The following is a 20,197-nucleotide window of genomic DNA, read 5'->3' as shown; positions in this document are numbered from 1 at the left end:
ATGCTTTATTTCTTTCTCTTGTCTGATTTCCCTGTCCAGAACTTCCAATACTATGTTGAATAGGATGGTGAGAGAGGGCATCCTTGTCTTGTGCTGGTTTTCAAAGAGAATGCTTCCAGCTTATGCCCATTTAGTATGATATTGCCTGTGCGTTTGTCATAAATAGCTCTTATCATTTTGAGATAGGTTCCATCAATACCTAGTTTATTGAGAGCTGTCGTGTTTGTCACTGGTTTTGTTTATGTAATTGATTACATTTACTGATTTGCATATGTTGAACCAGCTTTGCATCCCAGGGAAGAAGGCGACTTGAGAGCGGTGAATAAGATTTTTGATGTGCTGCTGGATTCTGCTTGCCAGTATTTATTGGGGATTTTTGCATCAATGTTTGTCAGGGATATTGGCCTGAAATTTTCTTGTTTTGCTGCGTCTCTGCCAGGCTTTGGTATCAGGATGATGCTGGACTCATAAAATGAGTTAGGGAGGAGACCCTCTTTTTCTATGCTTTGGAATAGTTTCAGAAGGAATGGTAGCAGCTCCTCTTTGTACCTCTAATAGAATTTGGCTGTGAATCTGTCTGGCCCTGGGTTTTTTTGGTTGGTAGGCTATTTATTACTGCCTCAATTTCAGAACTTGTTATTGGTCTATTCAGGGATTTGACTTCTTCCTGGTTTTGTCTTGGGAGGGTATATGTGTCTAGGAATTTATTCATTTGTCTAAAACACCAAAACAATGGCAACAAAAGCCAAAATTGACAAATAAGATATAATTAAACTAAAGAGTTCCTGCACAGCAACAAAAACTATCATCAGAGTGAAGAGGCAACCTGCAGAATGGGAAAAAATTTTTGCAATCTACCCATCTGACAATGGGCTAATATCCAGAATCTACAAAGCACTTAAACAAATTTGCAAGAAACAAAAAATCAAAAATTGAGCAAAGAATATGAACAGACACTTATCAAAAGAAGACATTTATATGGCCAACAAACATATATGAAAAAGCTCATCCTCACTGGTCATCAGATCAATGCAAATCAAAACCACAGTGAGATACCATCTCATGCCAGTTAGAATGTCGATCATTAAAAAGTCAGGAAACCACAGATGCTAGAGAGGATGTGAAGAAATAGGAATGCTTTTATACATTGGTGAGTGTAAATTAGCTCAACCATTGTGGAAGACAGTGTGGCAATTCCTCAAAGATCTAGAACCAGAAATACTATTTGACTCAGCAATCCCATTACTGGGTGTATACCCAAAGGATTACAAATCATTCTACTATAAAGACACATGCACACATATGTTTATAGCAGCACTGTTCACAATAGCAAAGACTTGGGACCAACCCAAATACCCATCAATGATAGATTGGATAAAGAAAATGTGACATATATACACCATGGAATATTATGAAAAAAAAGGTTTTTTTTTTGTTTTTTTTTCCAGGGAGATGGGTGAAGTTGCAAACCATAATTTTTAGCAAACTAACACAGGAACAGAAAACCAAACACCACATTTTCTCACTCATAAGTGGGAGTTGAACATGAGAACACATGGACACAGGGAGGGGAACATCACACACTGAGGCCTATTGGGGGATGGGCTGATAGGGGAGGAATAGCATTAGGAGAAATACCTAATGTAGATGACAGGTTGCTGGGTGCAGCAAACCACCATGGCACGTGTATACCTATGTAACAAACCTGCACAAATTCTGCACTTGTATCTCAGAACTTAAAGTATAATTTTAAAAAAAGAAGAAAAAGGCTAAGTCTGCTAAATGCTCTCACAACTTGCAGGCATAACAGTAAGAGATTTTCATAAAATTGAGATAAAAGTAGAGACGATTATTTCAGAATGCAGTTTTCAAGTGTGTTAGTTTTCTTTTTAACCCAATTTCCTTTTCTCCCCCAAACTCGAAGCAATCCAATTACTTAATATAAAATATAAAATATCAACCCTGAGATTACCCACTTATACTTTCTATGAAAAATATCAAAAATTGTTCACATAAATAGAAGAATAAAAGCAATTCCAGTCACCTTTTTTTTGTAAAAGGTTAGACACAGAACTGCATCTCTTCAAAGATGAACAAACTGATAGAAAAACAGAAACAAAATAAATCTTACGTAGTTCCTTTGCAAGTGCAGCAGGGAAAGAGGGGAAAAGGAAAATGTCAGACAGCATAGAGATGAATAGCGTATTGGATGCATTACAACAGACGTGAAATAAAATTGCTGCTAACACTACACCTTCTCTCTGGAGTTCTAAAAACAAGTACTATTTAAAACAAAGAATGATAAAAGTAATAGGATGTGATGAAAAGAGAATTTATGAAAAAAATCAAGATGGGAATGATAATGTACAATTTGCAAATATGATCAGGAACAACGAGGGCAGAATTAAAACACCAAAAAAAATCACAGATATTTAGAACCTATTTAAGAAAAATCCCAGAGAATTTTGAGAAAACATAGATAATTAATGACATAGAAGCAACATTATAATTTTGCAATAGAACCAATGGAATCCAACCTAGAGATTATTGTTGTTCCTAACCAAGAGAAATGACAACAAATCCAAATTTTAAGTAACTTTTTCTAAATTTAATGAGCCAATAAGGACTCAATTTGTTCTGAAAAAAGCAAAAAGTAAAGAGAAAATATTTAAATAATAATGATAGATGGATAGATGATAGATGGATAGATAGATTTTACTTGGTAATGTTACTGAACTTAAAGTTTAAAAAATCTTATACAAATTCAAAAGATAATTTCCCAAAAATCTGGTAATCTACAAAGCAAAACAAAGGCAAGGCTTCCCTCAGCCTTTTCCTTAGTAGTGTTAGATATAGAGGCCAAAGGAACAGAATCTGCAGATTTTTGAGGAAGTAAAGATTGTCATCAGCTAATTTTATACTAATGCAAGTTATTATTCCTGACTGCAGAAAATGGAAGCAAAAATTTGAATTGCTGTGATTCAAGGAATACTTTTACTTCCTAAAAAGCTAATTTAAAAAGTTAAGCCAGTCAACAAATAGGTATATCTCAAAAATAAAAACATAAATGGTGAAATAATACAGAAAAAATAAATTTGGGGATAGGACCAATTTAAATAATTTACAATGTTATATTTTCAAGCAGAATAATTTTTATAAGAATAAACATTGAATTAATATTCATAGCCTAAAAGGTAAGACCTAGACTATGCCAAAATAAAAATTAAAAAAAAGAGAGAAAACAAAGAAAAGATTTTGGGTGGGGCTGGAGAAGAAAGAGGGATAAGAAGAGCATGGAATATGTTTTCTTGTTTCATTTAAGAATATCAATTGATAATAATTTTTTCTCAACATGTAAAGTTTAAAAGTAATTGTAATTGTTGTATATGTATGTCCACCCTTTTACTATAAAACAGGCTTTATTCTTTTTAAGCTGCAAAGAAAAAAATGAACTCTAGTAACATGAAACATATATATATATATAATATACATATAATATATATACACAGATATGTACACACTTATATATATAAGAAAAATACTCAGGAAACAAGAAATGTAGAGAATCAAATGTCATTTTTTCCTCAAGATGGCAGACTAGAGGCTTTTAGTCTGCATCAGCCCTTTGGAAATAGCAAGATAGTGCATAAAGATCAACTGTTTCAGTATTAATTCAAGAAGGAAAAATGAGAATCCACTGAAACTATGAAGAATGCCCCAGATCCAAGGCAGAAGCATGCCAGCAAACAGCCCCATGGTGGTGTTCAACCAGTAAAACAGAAGGAAGCCCCAGTCTGTGAGAGAGGCAGAGAACCCCCCTCTATAGCAACCCAGGTAGAGGGAGAGCACTTGGTGTCTCCCAAGTCCCAGAGCCATCCTGGGGAGAGTCTTGAATACGCTGAGATAGAAAGACACCTGGAAAAGCTGAAGTCATTTTATCAGACCTGAGACCAAGATCAGAATGCCATTTTTAATACGGGCACATACAAAATCAACTAGTCTTTGGCAACCCGGCAGTGTGGCCACACAAGTACTTTAGTCTTGGGCCAGGTATTGGAGTGCTTGCTCTGGAGTAGGGTAGGGACTTCCACAGCTCCAACTGTGGAAGGTGGCTCAGCAGTAGGTGCTGGAATTGTGCTCTTTCCCCATCACAATCCTGGGGCAGGAGGAGAACTGCAATAGCTACAGTTTCTCCTAGATGATGAGACTTGCACCCAGTGCCAGTGTGGCAATCTGGAACTAGTCTGTGTGTGCCATTACTGGGTGCCCTACCTTGCTCCCCTGAAGTCAAGGTACACCAGAGCCCTCTCTGGTCCACTCCCAGGCAGTTATCCAGGCAAATGGATAATCTGGTTGCCTCTAGCAGAAGCCCAAGCTGCCCTACCCTTCCTGGACATAGATCACGGTGTAGCCAGGCAGTCTCTGCTCCATGCCTAGGGAGGTCTCCAGTCATTGAGGGCACCCTCTCACTTGATTTGTCAGCCTGAGAAGGCCAATCCTCCTGTGCAAAGAACTTGGTGCAGGGGGGCTCTTTCTGTTGCACACCCTGGCAGATATCCAGTCATCTGGAACATCCACCCTCCTGGAATCGCAGTTTAGGCTGCCTGTCATTTCCATGCAGACAACTTGGGGCCAATGAGATCTCTTACCTCCATAGCTAGGTACACCTTTGTGTGCTTGATGGCTACCCACTGGAGGCTCTCCTCACTTGGTTCTGGTGCTTGTGCCTGTCATCAAGGGACCTGTAGGCAGACTTGTCCAGTCAGCCCTGAGCATTGTGGCCCCTACCTCCCTGGCGCGAGCGGGAAGACCAGAACACTGTGCCCTGCATGAATCAGTAGCCCATTGCCTGAGGCAACAGAGAGCTTCTTCCATAAACAAAGATCAAGTATATACTGAGATGCATTGGCTAGAGCTGGCTCTTACCTATAAGATACATCTACCAGCTTGTAACTTGAACTGCGCACCCCAATATAAAACCTGCTGACAGAAGTACATAGGGCTATAGAGGCAAAGCCAAAAGACCCTACCCAGCATTCTCTACAGTCAAACACACATCCCCAGTGGGTGGGGGAGAGAAAGGGAAACAAAAATACAAAAATATTATAGGGAAAGAAAGAAAAAGAAAAAAATCCGACTTCAAACAATAATTAGATCAATTACAAATGCTGGTGTTTCCAAATTAGAAAGGAACCAGTGCAAGAATTCTGACACCATGAAAAACTTGAATATAGCGACATCACCGAAGGATCACAGTAGCTCTCCAGCAATAGTCCCTAGGCAAAATGGAAACTTAGAAATGGCAGATAAAAAATCCAAAACATGGATTGTAGGGAAGCTCAAAGAGATACAAGACAAGTTTGAAAACCACCACAAATAAACTTCGAAGGTAATCTAGGAAATGAAAAAAGAAATAAACATCCTAAAATAAATTAATCAGAGCTTCTGGAATTGAATAACTCACATCATAAGAAGTTTCAGGCCGGGCACGGTGGCTCAAGCCTGTAATCCCAGCACTTTGGGAGGCCGAGACGGGCGGATCACGAGGTCAGGAGATCGAGACCATCCTGGCTAACACGGTGAAACCCCGTCTCTACTAAAAAATACAAAAAGCTAGCCGGGCGAGGTGGTGGGCGCCTGTAGTCCCAGTTACTCGGGAGGCTGAGGCAGGAGAATGGCGTGAACCCGGGAGGCGGAGCTTGCAGTGAGTTGAGATCCAGCCACTGCACTCCAGCCCGGGCGACAGAGCGAGACTCCGTCTCAAAAAAAAAAAAAAAAGAAAGAAATTTCAAAATATAATTAAAACAATAAAACATCATCAGTAGACCGAACCAAGCAGAAGAAAGAATTTCAGACCCTTAAGTACGGTCTTTTGAACCAACCCAGCCAGACAAAAATAAAGAAAATAGAATTTTAAGAAGTCCACAAACTCTTCAAGAATTATGGCATATGTAAAGTGGCAAAACCCTATGAACTGCTGTTATTTCTGAGAAAGAAGGGGAAAAGGTAAACAACCTAGAAAACATATTTGAGGAAACAATTTGAGAAAATGTCCCTAATCTTGCTAGACAGGTAGACACCTAGACACTAGAAATCCAGAGAACACCTGTGAGAATCTAGATACAATGAACATCGCCAAGGCATGTAGTCACCAGATTGTCCAGGGTCAACGATTAAAAAATATATATACTACATTTATATATATTATAATTATTGTTTGATTAAACACATTGTTTGATTAGTATACTTATTTATTTATTATATATATATATATGGAGCTAGAAAAAAGGTTAGATCATATACAAAGGGAACCCTATCAGTCTAACAGCAGATTTCTCAGCAAAAAACTTAAAAGCCAGGAGAGGTCAAAGGTTTATTTTCAGCGTTTTTAACAAAAAGAAATTCCAACCAAGAATTTCATATCCCATCAAACTAAGCTGCAGAAGCAAAGGAAAAATAAAATCTTTTCCAACCAGTCAAGTACTACTGGAATTCCTTAACCCTGTAGGAGCATTACAAGAAACCCTTAAGGGATTTCTAAACCTGGAAACAAAAGAACAATACTCACTATCATATAAACGCACTTACATACATAGCGCACAGACCCTATAAAGCAACCACACAATAGAAAATATAAAGCAAAAAGTAAACACCTTTATGACAGGATCAAAACCTCACATAAGAATTAGATAGTCACACAATAACAGTGGGAAACTTCAACACTCCACTGACGTCTTTAGACAGATCATCAAAACAGAAAACTAACGAAGAAATTCTGAACTTAAATTCAACACTTGACCAATTGGATCTAATAGCCATCTACAGAATACTGCACCTACCAACCACAAAATATACATTCTTCTGCCAGGTGCGATGGCTGACGCCTGTAATGCCAGCACTTTGGGAGACCGAGGTGGGCAGATCACTAGGTCAGGAGATCAAGACTATCCTGGCTAACATGGTGAAACCCAGTCTCTGCTAAAAATACAAAAAATTAGCCAGATGTGGTGACTGGCACCTGCATTTTCAGCTACTTGGGAGGCTGAAGCAAGAGAATGGCGTGAACCTGGGAGGCAGAGGTTGCAGTGAGCCAGGATCTCACCACTGCACTCCAGCCTGGGTGACAGAACGAGACTATCTCAAAAAAAAAAAAATTATATACAGATATATATATTTATATAAATATATATAAATCTAGAGGAAATAAAGAATGTGTATATATATATATGTATGTGTATATATACACACACACATTCTTATCTGTACACAGAACATACTCCAAGATCAACCATATATACATGTGTGTGTGTGTGTATATATATACACACACACATTCTTCTTATCTGTATTCAGAACATATTCCAAGATCAACCACATGCCAAAACCTTTGAAAACCTCAAAAAGCTGGGCACGGTGGCTCATGCCTGTAATCCCAGGGCTTTGGGAGGCAGAGGTAGGTGGATCACCTGAGGTCGGGAGTTCAAGACCAGCCTGACCAACATGGAGAACCTGTCTCTACTAAAAATAAAATATTAGCCATGCATGGTGGCAGATGCCTGTAATCTCAGCTACTAGGGAGGCTGAGGCATGAGAATCTCTTGAACCCGGGAGACGGAGGTTGTAGTGAGCCAAGATTGCACCATTGCACTCCAGCCTGGGCAATAAGAGCGAAACTGCATCTAAAAGAAAAAGAAAACCTCAGTAAATGTTGAAAAAATCAAAATCATACCAACCATACTTTTGGACCACAGTGGAATAAAAAGAAAAATAAATACCAGAAAGATCTCTCAAAACCACACAATTTCACGAAAATCAAACAACTTGCCCCTGGATGACTTTTGAGAAACAATGGCATTCAGAAAGAAATTTTTCAAATCTTTAAAAAAGTGAAATCAAAGATATAGCCTACTAGATTTTCTGTTAACAGGAAAGGTTATAGTGCTAAAAATGCCTACCTTAAAAAGTTAGAGAGACCTCAAATTAACAATGTAATATCACACCTAGAGAACTAGATAAACAAGAACAAACTAACCCCACAGCTAGAAGAAGTAAAGAAATAACTATAATCGGAGCGGAACTGAATGGAATTGGGACCCCAAAATCCATACAAAGAATCAATGAAACAAAATGTTCATGCACTGAAAAGATAAGCAAGATCAATGGAACCAGCTAAATTAACAGATTAAAAAAGAGAGAATCCAAATAAGCACGATCAGATATGACAATGATGACACTGCAACCAATCACACAGAAATACAAAATACCTCTAAGACTGTTATGAATGCCTCAATGCACACAAATTATAAAATCTGGAGGAAATGAACAAATTTCTGGAAACACACACTCTCCTAAGATTGAATCAAGAAGTTGAAACCCTGAATAGGCCAATATTGAGTACTGAAATTGAATCCATAATATAAATACCCACCAGTCAAAAAAAGTCCCAGACCAGAGGGATTCATAGCCAAATTCTACCACATGTACAAGAGCTGGTACCAATTCTACTGAAACTTTTCAAAAACATCAAGGAGGAGGGATTTCTCCCTAATTCATTCTACAAAGCAAGCATCAGTCTGACACTGAAGTTTGGCAGACACAAACAAAAAAGAACACTAAAAGCTATTATCCTTAAAGAACATAGATGCAAAAATCCTAAACAAAACACTTGCAAACTGAATCCAACAGCATATCAAAAAGTTAATTCACCACAATCAAGTAGGCATTATTCGTGAGATGCAGGGTTGGTTCAATGTACACAAATCAATAAATAGCCAAAGCAACGTTAAACAAAATTATGAAGCTGGAGGCATCATATTACCAACTTCAAACTATACTATAAGGCTACAGTAACCAAAACAAAATGGTACTGGTCAAAACAAACAAAAGGAAAACAGATACATGGACCAATGGAACAAGTTAGAGAACAGGGAAACAAAGCCATACAATGACAGCCACCTGATCTTTGACAAAGTTGACAAAAATAAGTAATGAGGAAAAACCTCCTATTTAATACATGGCACTGGGATAACTGGCTAGCTACATACAGAGGAATGAAACTGGACTCTCCCTTTCACCATGTACAAAAATTAACTCAATATAAATTAAATATTTAAATGTAAGATCTCAAAATATAAGAATTCTGGAAGAAAATCGAGGAATCACTATTCTGGACATCAATCTTGAGAAAGAACTTATGATTAAGTTCTCAAAAGCAATTGCAAGAACAAAAAAGGATAAGTTGATCTAACTAAACTAAAGAGCTTCTGTACACCAAAATAAATGATCAACAGAGTAAACAGACAAACATCTAATACCCAGAATCTATAAGGAATTTACACAACTTAACAAGTAAGAAACAATACAATTTTAAAATAAGCAAAATTTAATTCAGTTCTTCTGTGATTTTAGTTACTTCTTTTCTTCTGCTGGCCTTTGGGTTGTATTTTTTTCTTTCTAGTTCCTCTAGATGTGACATTAGAGTATTAATTTGATCTTTCTAATTCTTGATGAAGGCATTAAGGACTATAAACTTTCCTCTTAACACTGCTTTATTTACAACCCAAAGATTTCGGTAAATCGTGTCTCTATTTTCATCAATTTCTTTTTTTTAATATTTCTGCCTTATTTATTTTGTTTGCCTAAGAGTTATTCAGGAGCAGTTTGTTTTATTTCTGTTTTTGTGTAGTTTTGAGAAATTTTCTTACTATTGATTTCTATTTTTATTGCATTGTGGTCCGATAGTGTGATTGGTTTGATTTACTTTTTAAAAAATTTTATTGAGAATTTCTTTATGATCAAGTATGTGGTGGATCATAGAATACGTTCTGTTTGTGGATGAGAAGAATAAATATGCTGTAGCTTTTTGTTGGGTGGAGTATCGTGTAAATATCCCTTAGGTTCAATTGGTCAAATGTTGAATTTAATTTCAGAATTACCTTATTAGTTTTCTGCCTCAACGATTTGTTTAATGCTTTCAGCAGGATAATGAAGTTCACCACTATTGTTGTGTAGCTGTCTAAGTCTTTTTGCATGTCAAGAAGAGCTTATTTTATGAATCTGGGTGCTTTATAGTGTTGGGTGCATATGTATTCATGATTATTAAGTGTTCCTGTTGAATTGAACCCTTTATCATTATATAATGCCCCTCTTTGTCCTTCCTGATTGTTAGTTTAAAGTCTGTTTTATCTGACATATAAATAATGACTTCTGCTCTTTTTGTTTGTTTGTTTTATGTTTGCATGGTAGATCATTTTCTATCCCCTTACTTTGAATATGTGGTTTTGATGCAAATCAGAATTGCAATGAGATATCATTTCACACAGGTCAGAATGACTATTATTAAAAATTAAAAAAAAAAAGATGCTAGCAAGACTTCAGAGAAGTGAGAAAGCTTATACACTGTTGGTTTGAATGTAAATAATTCAGCCACTGTGGAAAGCTGTTTGGAGATTTCTCAAAGAACATAAATCAAGCTACCATTCAACCCAGTCCCATTACTAGGCATATATCCAAAAGAGAACAAATCATTCTACCAAAAATAAACATGCACTAACACGTTCATTGTATCACTACTCACAATAACAGAGACATAAAATCAACCTTGGTGCCCATTAGTGGTGGACTGGAAAAAATGTGGTACATATACACCATGAAATACTATGCAGCCATAAACAGGAATGATATTACATCTATTACAGTACCATGGATTCCACTGAAGACCATTATTCTAAGTTAATTATTGGAGGAAAAGAAAACCAAATACTGCATGTTTTAATTATAAGTGAGAGTTAAACATTGGGTACTCATGCACACAAAAATGGCAATAAAAGAAATGGAGGACTACTCGGCCAGAGTCGGGGAAGCTGTTGAAAAACTATTGGATACTATGCTCAGTATCTGGATGATAGGATAATTCATACCACAAATCTCAGCATCACACAGTATACCTAGGAAACAAACCTGCACATGTACCACCGAATCTAAAATAAAAGTTGAGGGGAAAGAAAGAAAATAAAATACTAAACAAGTACATTTTACATTGTGTATGATAAATCTATTTATTAAATCAAAAACGACTCACTTTAGAAGCATATATAAATTTCACTATAGATATCACATCAAAAACTAAGGGACTCTAAAATTAAGAACATTGACGTAATTTAGACAAATGCAAACCTTAAAAATTAGGTAGCACAGTATTTGTGTTAAACAAATTTAAATTAAAATTAACATTGAAAAGAACATTTGAACTTTCATTAAAATGATTAAAGGAGCAAACTGCAATGAAATTAAAATTGTATTGATGGGAAAATAGATATACAGACGTAAAAATATTTGAGTTTCATGGAACTATTGATAGGAATATAATACGAAGTTAGACACAATAATCTCAGTCATTTAGATTTCAAAGGGATTTTTGAGAGGATAAGAAAAATGTGAAAAGTATAATCATTGTAATTTTTATGAACATATTAATTTTATTTATGCCGCAAGTATAATAGTGATGTTTCTTGCCTTATAATGGGGTTACGTCCTGATAAAAGTTGTATTGAATACACCTAACCTACCAGACATCATAGCTTAGCCTAACCTACCTTAAAGATACTCAGAACACTTACATTATCCTACAGCGGGCAAAACAATCTAACACAAAGTCTATTTTATATAAAAGTGTTGGACAGTCTAGGTAATTCATTGAAGACTGTGCTGAAAGTGAAAAACAGAATGATTGTATGGGTCCTCAAAGCACAGTCTCTACAGAATCAGTATTGCTTTCACACCATCATAAAGTCGATAAATTTTTAAGTGGAACCATTTTAATTTGAGATTGTCTATATACATCTTCATCTTGCATGCTATGAAATATTTTCAAAAACGCTTCCTGATAAATTTCTGTTTGCAGCTTGTAATGTCAAATGAGATCTTTGTTTCTTACCTTTAGAATTTTTAAGTTTAATTCTTTACATTTTATTGTACATCTTTCCTTAAATTTCACTTTCTCTTACTACAAAATTTGTCTTCACAGTTACTGTCAGGAAATTTGGTTTCAGATTGACAACCCTGGAGACAGTCAGGTCCACAATATGAGAAGTCAAAAGACTCTTCCTCATCTGTGCCAAAAGCACGCTTTAATTATAATAGAACCCAAGAGATGTGCCTCAACCTTTAAATTGTTGTATGACCTTGAACATAGTAAATGCTCAAAAAACATTTCTTGAATGAACAAACAAGTGTGTGTGTGCGCGCACACATGTATGTGTTTGCTTTTCTGTCAAACATCTTGTGGTTTCCCTATGAAGTTTTGTTCTCTAAGTGTCATAGTCTCCAGATTTATGACTACTGAACTTGGTGGGGGGGGGGGGCACAAAATCTGTGTGCTATATTGCTGGAGGCAATGTTAGCTGTGTGGTTATTTCATGTGAGACACCCTCTACTAGACACTACCTGTGGTTTATTGAGAAATGAGTTAGTTTTGAAATATCCAACAGACGTTCATAGGAGGAGGCAGATTAGAAAGTGTTTATTCAGGCTTCTGGCAACAGTTCTTAATCAGCAATCCTCTAACGTTTATTTCTAATTTGGTTTACTTACATTTTCTGCAGGACAGAGAAGATATCCTAGTGGGTTGTCTCTCAGTTTTCTTTCAGGGCTGTGAAGAAGAACAGGAAGCCAGCTAGAGTTAGAAATAACCAATTTTTTAAAACAGTATGCCATATGAAAGGTTATGATAATCTGAAAGGATTCTTCTCAGGAACCATTCAAAATGTTTGAACCCATGAAAACTACCCATTTGCAACTTTCATCACGAGCCTTTCTCCTTGGGAAGAGCAATTTTGTGCCAGTGTTGCTTCAGTTTGTATTATCTCACCCTTTGGCCAGACATATTCAGAGTATCTAAGGCTCACATGGTGATTATTACTATTTCATGAGACCATTCCTCACTTAAATTCCTGTTTGCATAGTTTGAGTCCCCAGCTGAACAGTTACTTTCTCCACTTGGAAGAAACTAATAAAAACTAGTGCACAATGACCAGTTGCAAAAGATATTCATTCCAATAAAGTGGTAGATTTTATAAGCTTACTTCTTGAGTTCTTCCTCCTCTTTACCTAAATAAATTTTTTGCAGTCTACAGAAGCACTTCAAGCCTGCCAGTTCACAAATAACCCCGGATCCTGGGCAACTGAGTTGGCCCCCCAAAAATGAAGCTTTCACAATCTCCAAAATCTAACTCGGTATCTGGTTTGGGGCAAGCTCTCTCTGCACATACTGATTAGACTTATCAAATGACAACGAACAGCTTAAAGTGGTTAAGATTTAATGCTTGTTGTAACTAACTTCTACATCCTGTTCAGTGCTTTCTGTGTTCATCACAATGGCTGGATTCCTCTCTTGGAATATATATGGAAGAGATCAAAAAGTTAAATATTTCAATGGCTTATATTTTCCTATAGTGCAGGGGACTCAGCATATTTGCATGTGTGAGAGTGTGTGTGTGTGTATATATGTGTGTATAGGGCTATAGAGTCAATCTCTTAGACTTTGTGAGCCTTACAGTTTCTTTGCAACTGCTCAAGTGTGCTATTAAGCACAAAAACAGCCGAAGACAGTATGTAAATCGTAAATCACCGGACATGTTTGTCTTCCAATAAAACTTGATCTGTGGATACTGGAGTCTGAATTTCATGTATTATCATGTATTATGAACTATTCTTCTTCTGATTTTTTTCAACCACTTGAAAATACAAATAGTCATACATAAATAGACGGTAGGCCAGATATGGCTAATAGGCTATAGTTTGCTGACCTATATATTGAATAAATTAATTTCAAAATATATTGAAAAGGGTAACTATATAAGATAATGATATAAATCAATTTGCTTGACTGTCATAACTGTTTCACTATGTATATGTATAACATTTTTTACACCTTCAGTGTATACAATTTCTATCTATCTATCTATCTATCTATCTATCTATAAAATAAAATATTCATATCTAAGTGTCTATTTTTTTCTGCTCTGACCATAAGCAAAATCAACTGATGGAACTAAGTGGGAACTGGCCGCTCACTCTGATCTGTCAACTCCAGGCTAGAAAGCCACGAAACTCCTTGGCTCATACTTCAAAAATCTGTTCCAGTTCTAATTCAAGTCTCCGACAACTTGGAAGTGATTTGCCTTCATTCTTTATCCCTCCTGTCAAGGCAATGGCTCTCTGCATGGTTTCTTAACCACATTTGGAGAATCCACTAGTGTTCACTTATTCCCATAGAGGGAATAATTAACTAAAACTCAAAATAGGAAGCAAGTTTCACAATGTCCTGCTTACAACCATTGAGTAATGGGAGGTTAGTTTTCTTTTAAGCTAATTATGAGGGAGAAAGTATGTGACTTTAAAAATGTTAAAGTATTTTTACAGTTAAAACATGACCAAATTTTGAAAGTTAAAAAACATTCTAATAGAAGAGTAGTGAAATATTCAACTAAACTGAAGTCCTGTTTATTATATTGTTTATTTCATGTGGTATTTACCTTCATTTCTTAATAGTAGTTCTTATCTTGCCATTTTATTTAACATTGGTAAGCATAATCTCCTTACTTACTATTAGGTTTAAATAAGCTCACATACACTACCACTGCAGATGCCTCCTTTTCTCTTTCCCTGCTTCTGTATAACATAGTTACAATGTTTGTTTAAATCAATTTTTAGCTATTACAATGTTACAACCATATAAGTACTATTTTCTTGGAGTCAAGTAATGCATTATGTTTACATGTACATTTATTTAGTTCTGCAACTTTTTCATTTCCCCTGGAATCAATTGGTTCTTATTTATATGCTCATTTCTCTACTTACCTATTGCCAATTCTTCACACTGTCCAATAGCCTGAAACAACCTCTCAATAAAGTATTCTAAAGAAGAAAATATCACTTATTTGTCTTCCTGTTGCATGCATTTGTTTTCCTCCTACCAAACCCTCCCTTTCGTTGGTCAACTCTGGACTAAGAATGCATCCAAGGATGTTTCAGTTCTTCTTCTTTTTTTTTTTTTTTTTTTTTTTTTGAGACGGAGTCTCGCTCTGTCGCCCAGGCTGGAGTGCAGTGGCCGGATCTCAGCTCACTGCAAGCTCCGCCTCCCGGGTTTACGCCATTCTCTCGCCTCAGCCTCCCGAGTAGCTGGGACTACAGGCGCCCGCCACCTCGCCCGGCTAGTTTTTTGTAGTTTTTAGTAGAGACGGGGTTTCACTGTGTTAGCCAGGATGGTCTCGATCTCCTGACCTCGTGATCCGCCCGTCTCGGCCTCCCAAAGTGCTGGGATTACAGGCTTGAGCCACCGCGCCCGGCCTGTTTCAGTTCTTCTATTTCTTTTACTCTTACTCTGAAAATTCTCATTTTTTTTTTTCTTTGCCAATTGCTCTGTTTTCAAGATCCCATATTTTTCTTTTTCCAGGTGTAAGCACTAATTTTTGTGAATCTCACTATGCTAAGATACAGGTCACAGGAGTGAATTTTTTGGAGATTTACTTATTTAAAAAATTATCAGAATTTTTCTCTAAAATACTCCCAAATTAATGGATTATTTATTTCATCCAGGTATATAACTTGAAGTTGAAATTAATTGCTACTCAAAGTTTTTGAGATTTTTATCCATTTTCTTCTAGTTTCCTGATCTTCTGAGAATTATTTTTCCTGCATTTCAAGCTATTATCCTCAATTCACACAAAATCATACTCATCAATATTATATTACATATGTTTTTATAAGTGATTCTGAGGAAAAAAAGTGTACCAGAGGCATTATACTAATTTGAAACATGATATACCACACCTGGGTAAATTACAAAGAGCTTTGTTAAATGTTTCACATATGATCATAATATGGTATTAACAGGTTTAAAACATAAAAGCTATAAAAATAATAAGGAAAGAAATCATAAATATTGGGTGGGAAAATGATTTCTTAATGAGATAGAATATTTGCTTACTGTGGAAAGGATAGCCACCATAAAAGTAAAAATAATCATCTACAATTTGCATGTAATTTGCTAAAAACAAAGATAGCAACTAAATTCTGAGGTAGGTGAGATGTGTTTAAATTAGAAATATATATAGAAGAAATGCAGAAGATAAGGTTTAAATAATCAATACAATTTTCAAGGAAGTATTGCTGAGAAATAAACATTTATAAGAAAAAATAGCATCCATGAAAGAAAGAAGATTGGAAAGAATGCTGTCATTTCAGGACTCTAATGTACGGTAACCCACTTCCTCGTCCAAGTTCAGAACCAACTGAGAGTTAGACAAATGAGTTAAGTAGATCCAGTGGACCTTTTTTTTTTTTTTTTTTTTTTTTTGAGATTGAGTCTTGTTCTGTTGCCCAGGCTGGAGTGCGGTGGCGCAATCTCTGCTCACTGCAAGCTCCACCTCCCGGGTTCGTGCCATTCTCCTGCCTCAGCCTCCCAAATAGCTGGGACTACAGGCATGTGCTACCATGCTCGGCTAATTTTTTGTATTTTCAGTACACATGGGGTTACACCTTGTTAGCCAGGATGGTCCCCATCTCCTGATCTCGTGATTTGCCCGCCTCAGCCTCCCAAAGTGCTGGGATTACAGGTGTGAGCCACCACTCCTGCTTCAACTTGCTTTTAATACAGCTTACATGAGAAAAAAATGAATTTGTTTTGTTTTAAGCCACTAAATATTGGATGGGTTTGCTATTCAGCAATAAGCAACTGAAACACTGATGTAGGTCAAATGACTGAGCTGTGGGAAAACATGGCTTAGGTGCATAACCTAATGCGCTTTCTAAATCTAAGCTCCAGAATTAGTCTTACCCATTCCTAGAAAATGCCTAACAACCACCACCGTGCTCTAATGATCTGCCCTTATCACAAATGTTCAGTCTGTCCCTTGTAAAGTTTACAGTATGGAGTAGCAGCACTGAATACATGCTGTGCAAGTAGAAACATTCTAAAGAGAAAAAGAAGGCAGGCTTGGCCAAGCAACCTCAATTTTAGATCTTGAATTTAATCAGATAATTCATTCATATTTTCCCAGGGGATTCAGGGAGCAGAGTGTAATTAAGGAAATAGAGACAAAAATGTCATCTTTACTGTTGTCTCTTCTCATGAAAACATAAGAGTAGATGTAAATCCCCAGTCCCTATTCCCACCATTACCACCCAACAGAGGCTATATTTTATTCGGTATATGGATCCCCTAAGGTTCATGGTACCTCATTTTACAATCTGAATTTCTGATGAAGTTTTATGATCTTTAAGGTGTAGGATATGTCTTCTATAAGTTGTTTCTCCCTCAGCATTCAACTCAGTACCTGACATGGGGTTGGTATGTCGGGTTGAAGGAATGAATAAAAGCTTCCAACCACAATTTTCGTGTTCATACTTCATCAGAGAATTCATTCACTCATTTTTTACCATATGAAATAGGAACTGAAAATAAAACAATGCATACTAAGTATTTGAGATTTCTGCTTAAGTCCAAGTAAATGCAATTTTAAAATCACCTTCAGACCAGGCACGATGGCTCACGCCTGTAATCCCAGCACTTCGGGAAGCCGAGATGAGCGGATCATGCAGTCAGGAGATCGAGACCATCCTGGCTAACACGTCAAACCCCGACTCTACTGAAAATACAAAAAATTAGCCAGACATGGTGGCGGGCACCTGTAGTTTCAGCTGCTTGGGAGGCTGAGGCAGGAGAATGGCATAAACCCGGGAGGTGGAGCTTGTAGTGAGCTGAGATCCGGCCACTGCACTCCAGCCTGGGTGACAAAGCGAGACTTCATCTCAAAAAAAAAAAAAAGAAAAGAAAAGAAAAAAGAAGCAGGCTGAGTGAAAAAAAAAGAATGAAAAGGTATTTATCATGTAAATGATAGTCACAAATGTCTATGACTGTACATGACTGTACTAATAGTAGGCACAAAATTATCAAAGAGAATGTCCAGTGACAAAAAGGAACATTGTGTAATGATAAAGTGTTTCATGCATCAGGAAGACAAGATATTGTAAATGTATTTACCTATTACAAGAGCTTCAATTCACAAAGCAAAATTGATAGTAAGATACATAATTCCTCATTTATTGCTGGATAATTTAACATCACTCTCACATAAATTGTGGAAAAGAAATCTAGAAGCAAATCAGAAAAGATGTTGCAAAGCAGAATAACACAAATATCATGAATTGATATTTATAGAACCCTTCAATGGTGATAGCAGAATATCTATTATTTTCAAGTGCTCATTGTACACTTATCAAGATAGAGCATACACTAGGAAATAATGAGTAAATAAATTTAGAAAGATTGAAATTATATACAGTATATTATCTGTTGATGATATGAGTAATTTAGAAAGCAAAAACGATAAAATATCTTTAAAAAGACAAACTACTTGAAAATTAAGCAACAAAATTTAAAATAATTTCTAGGCCAAAGAAGAAATTAAGACAAAATTAAAATGTGTTTTGTATTTATTGAAAATGAAATACAACATAAAATGTGTGGCTTGCAGTTGAATGAGCACTTAGAAATGTATAGCTCTATCACATTATGAAAGAAGAAAGATGACCTAACTGTCTCTTTAAGAAGACAAAAACAAACAAGCAAAAAGGTTATTGTTAAATATAAGAAGGAAATAATAAGATAAAAATCACTAATTAAGCACAACAACAAACATAGAGAAAATTAAGAAAACTAGCTACTTAAAGAATTGACAAAATAAACACAGCCCTAACTAGACTGGTTAAGAAAAGAGAGAGAGAAAGAAGAGAAGAGAAGGTAGGGAGATAATATGAACTAACCCATATCAGGAATCTAAGAGGTAAATCATTAAAAGTCTTAACAGAAATAAAAAGGATTATAAAATAATCATATCAATATTTTACAATGAAAATTCAAAATCATATATACATGAACACATTTCTTTTAAAAATGTTTTTAGCAAATCTGACATATGATAAAATAGAAAATTTCAGTAGTTCAATATGCATTTAAGAGTTGAACTTATTATCAACATAAATAAAGAAAGCTTCAACCCAGAGGTTTTAATGGTGAATTTGGTCCATTATTTAAGAGAGAAACAACATCAAATTTACAAAAACTACTACTGAAGAGAGAAAGAGGGAATACTTCCCCAACTATTACAAAATGACTTCATAAGAACCCATCATAACCCCAGATCTCATTAAGATATTAGAAAATTTTTAAAATACAGACCAGTTTACCTCATAGATTTTTAAATCTTTAATAATTATCAAATGAATTCAAGCAACACATAAAATAAATAAATAATACATTATAACCTAATAAGATTTGTAAGTTTGGTTTACCACTTGCCAAAAAATCAAGATTAAGTATCAGTCAAGAATAAAGGAGAAAAACCATATGAGAATTTCAATATGTACATTAAAAGTCCTTGAGAACTCTCAACACTCAATCTTGATTAGGTCTCTTAGCAAATAGAAAAAAAAAAGGAACTTTCTCAGTCTGATATGGTATAATATATTTACAAGCAACATTGCACTTAATTTGAGATATTGAACACTGTACCCTTAAGATCTGGAATATTTTTATTCCACAATGCATTGTAGATTCTATCCATTTTAATAAAACAAGAAATATGAGTAAAATCATTAATATTAGAGGGAGGAAGAAAGGAGAGGAAAAGAAGGAGAGGGAGAAGTGGGAGGAAAGGCTAAAGAGGGAAGGGACGGAAGGATGAATGAAGAAAGGAAGATGTCTCTATTTGCAGACTACAGAAATTTTAACAGAAATTCTAAGGATAAGATAAATCATCTACTAGAACTATTAAGTACACTTAGTAATCCTGGATATAAAGTCAATATACACAAATAAATTTTATTTTTATAATTTGGCATATGCAATTAAAACATGAAGTTTAAAAATAATAACAAAACAAAATACCAAAGAATAAACTTAGCAACAGACGTACTGCAAACCTGTTCTATATTTTTTTAATATTGATAAAAAAATTGAAGAGTAGTCAATGAATGGAGATCTGAAAAATACCCATGTATTGAAAGACTCAGTGTTATTCAGAAGACCGCTTTTGCCAAATGGACCCATAAATTCGATGCAACCTATTGAAAGAGTTCCCACATGCTTTTTGGTAGAAATTGAAAAGCTGTTTCTAAAATGCATGTGGACATGCAA

The sequence above is a fragment of the Trachypithecus francoisi genome, unplaced genomic scaffold (genome assembly GCF_009764315.1).
Source record: "Trachypithecus francoisi isolate TF-2019V2 unplaced genomic scaffold, Tfra_2.0 Lachesis_group2, whole genome shotgun sequence".
Taxonomy (NCBI): Eukaryota; Metazoa; Chordata; class Mammalia; order Primates; family Cercopithecidae; genus Trachypithecus; species Trachypithecus francoisi.
This window is presented reverse-complemented; position numbering follows the sequence as displayed.